The following is a 3407-nucleotide window of genomic DNA, read 5'->3' as shown; positions in this document are numbered from 1 at the left end:
GCCAGTTCAGTGGGATGCCAACAGAGGATCCTCACCTTCATCGCCGATTGTTCATTGAAGTGAGTGATTCATTCAAGCTGCCTGGAGTTACAGAGGATTCCCTGAGAGACAGAGCTAGAGCTTGGTTGAAATCTTTGCCATCTGATTCTGTGACTACTTGGCAAGAGTTGGCTGAGCGGTTTTTGATGAAGTATTTCCCTCCCATTAAGAATGCCAAGCTCCGCAATGAGATTACTTCATTTCAGCAACTTGATGAAGAATCTTTATATAAGGCATGGGAGCGGTTTAGGAGTTGTTGTGCAAATGTCCTCATCATGACATTCCTCATTGCATCCAGATGGTGACATTTTATAATGGTGTAAACGCCCATACTAGAATGGTAGTTGATGCTTCGACAAATAGGGCTCTTCTTGCTAAGTCCTGTAATAAGGCATATGAAATCCTTTAGAGGATATCCAACAATAACTATCAGTGGCCCACTACTAGATCAACTACAGGTAGAAAGGTGGCTTGTATTCATGAGGTAGATGCCATCACTTCTTTGGCGGCCCAAATTTCTTCTATTTCGAATATGCTCAAGACAATGAACATGGGAAAGAATCATTCGATGGGGCAGCCTATGGGGACACAAATGGGGCACATGGAAAACATTTCTTGCGTGTATTGTGGCGAGGGTCATACTTTTGACAACTGTCCTTCCAATCCAGCAGCTGTGTGTTACATGGGGAATAAAAATAGGAATGGTCCTTATTCTAATTCCTACAACCCATCATGGGTGCAGCATCCAAACTTTTCATGGAGTAATCAAGGGGCTGGCCCTAGAAATTCTTCTATGCCTCAATACCTAATTTCCAATCGGGTTATCCCCCACAAGCACCACAACAAAGGCCACAAATCCAAATATCCCGGTTCATTTCCTAGAAGTCTGGTTCATTTACTTGGGGCCCACTTTTGACGAGGCCATTTACATGGCCTGGCTCTAGGACAAGAATATGAATCTCCTCGTCTATCCGGATCCGGCAGCAAAAATGGTTGAATTTGAGACCAAGGAGAAAGCTGATGCAGAGTTTGTAGCTGGGGACAAACAAGATGAGAATATTCCGGGTGTCTCAGATTAGAATGAAGCCTAGGTCTTGGCCTTTGTATTTTAGTTAGGGCTTCCTTACTGTTTTTTGTAATTGTATTAATTTTATGGATGTGCATGCATCCAATACAATTTTTATCATTCGTATTTATATATTGATTTTATTTTCTGCACTATGATTTCCATTTTCCATTCGTTTGTTTTTCCTCGAAATTCACTAAGTGTTTTATCACTCTCCATGAATCTGGGTTGAATGTTGGGTCATGGTTCCAGCGGCCAAAATCACTAGGGAAATGTAGTAGAAGGTATTTAGCTTGTCCTGATATCTATGTTCGGGTCTTGACGGCCTGAACCATTTTGGACTTATCAATATAACTTAACTGACTCACCCTGACTTTATAGTTCAGGCTTCAACGGTTCGGACCGTTAGAGATTTGTTTTAGATGTGACTTAGTTAGTGAACTCGTTCTAAACTTTATGTTCAAGTTTCAATGGCCTGGACCATTAAGGAGTTAATAAATGTCGTTTGATTTATTTGTCCTAACACTGGTGTTTAGGTTCCAATGGTCTGGACCATCAAAGATTAGTTGATTAGCTTATTTTGATCCTGAGGTTCAGGTTCCAACGACCTCGATCATTTATAAGAGTAACTTTAAACAACTTGAACCTAAGATTCACATTTCAATGGTTCTTGGCCATTATGAAGAAAACATGGATAGGGATTTGGTTATTTGAGACCACGTTAGGTCAACCAATTTTTAGGAGTTGTGTTTTGAACCCCCCGGACCATGTATGTTTGGGTTACGACTGGGCTTTGAGCCTTGTGTCCTATTGGGTTTTGAACCCCCCGGACCATGTATGTCCGGGTTAGGACTGGACTTTGGGCCTTGCGCCCTATTGGGTTTTCAACTCCTCGAACTTGTTTGGGTTAGGACTGGGCTTTAAGGCTTGTATCCTATTCGGTTTTGAACCCCCCAGACCATGTATGTCCTGGTTAGGACTGGGCTTTGAGCCTTGTGTCCTATTAGATTTTGAACCCCCAGACCATGTATGTCTGGGTTAGGACTAGGCTTTGAGCCTTGTGTCCTATTGGGTTTTGAACCCCCTGGACCATGTATGTCCGGGTTAGGACTGGGCTTTAAGCCTTCTGCCCATTGGGTTTTGAACACCCGGACCATGTATGTCCAGATTAGGACTGGGCTTTGAGCCTTGTGCCCTATTGGGTTTTGAACCCCCCAGACCAAGTATGTCTAGGTTAGGATTGGGCTTTGAGCCTTGTGTCTTATTGGGTTTTGAACCCCTCGGACCCTATATGCCGGGTTAGGACTGGGCGTTGAACCTTGCACCCTATTGGGTTTTGATTCCTCCAGACCATGTATGTCCGGGTTAGGAGTGGGCATTGAGCCTTGTGCCCTATTGGGTTTTGAACCCCTGGACCATGTATGTGCCTGGCGATCTTTCCCTGGTACATCTTCAGTTGCACATGTGATTCTTCTTGGATCTCTCCAATGAGATCTAAGGATTCTTGGAGTAAGGCGTGGTTCTGGGCAGGATCATATGTGTCCCATCTGTGAGATGGGAGCGTCGTTTTTACTGGGATGATCGCTCTAACTCCGTACATCATTCAATCATGAGTATATCTGGTTGATGTTCTTTCTGTGGTCCGGGAGGAAGACGAATAGGATCTACGTTTTGCTCTTCAAGAGGCTCCTCACGGACCATGAAGATTGGTCGGGCAGAGGCATGATAGCACTTCCGGGCGCTCTTCTGATCTTCCTGTATGGTCCCAATCCTCCATTATCGCATGGGGATTTCATGCAGAGGTGGCGGATTGAGGTGATGACACCGAAGTCGAGTAAAGTGGGACGCCCAAAAATCATGTTGTGTGTAGTGGGGCAGTCCACCACTATGAAAGTACAATATTTGAACGAGCCCTGAGCCTCTTTCCCCAACATCATGGGTAGTTGAATCTTACCCATCAGGAGCAATGAATTACCATTGAAGTCGTAGTTCTGTGTTAGGCAAGAAGCCAGATCTGCCTTTGCCAAGCCAATCGCTGTGAAGGTCGGTTTGAACTGTACATTGACGAAGTTCCCGTCATCCACCAACACTCAGGATACCCTTTTGTTGGCTATTTGGGCATCAATGACCAATGGGTCATGATGTAGGAAATGAACGTTCCAGGCATCCTCTTCCGTGAATGTGATGGGCAGGTTCATTAACTTAGGGTGGGTGGCCAGAGTTTGGACCAAGGCACATACCTCACGGTTGTGATCGAGTTCATTGAGGAGTTGTTTCTGATCATTCTAGGATGGCCCTCCCA

General features: G+C 44.7%; 1 non-coding gene across 1 annotated transcript; it reads right to left on the bottom strand.

The window, feature by feature from the left end:
- Positions 1-215: 215 nt before the first annotated feature.
- LOC133802692 (small nucleolar RNA R71) lies at positions 216-321 on the bottom strand. Its single transcript, XR_009877437.1, has one exon. It is a non-coding gene; the product is annotated as a small nucleolar RNA R71 (small nucleolar RNA).
- Positions 322-3407: the final 3086 nt, after the last annotated feature.

This window comes from Humulus lupulus, chromosome 9 (assembly GCF_963169125.1).
Source record: "Humulus lupulus chromosome 9, drHumLupu1.1, whole genome shotgun sequence".
Taxonomy (NCBI): domain Eukaryota; kingdom Viridiplantae; phylum Streptophyta; class Magnoliopsida; order Rosales; family Cannabaceae; genus Humulus; species Humulus lupulus.
Note: the sequence above shows the minus strand (reverse complement) of the source record. Positions and strands in the feature narration are given on the sequence as shown.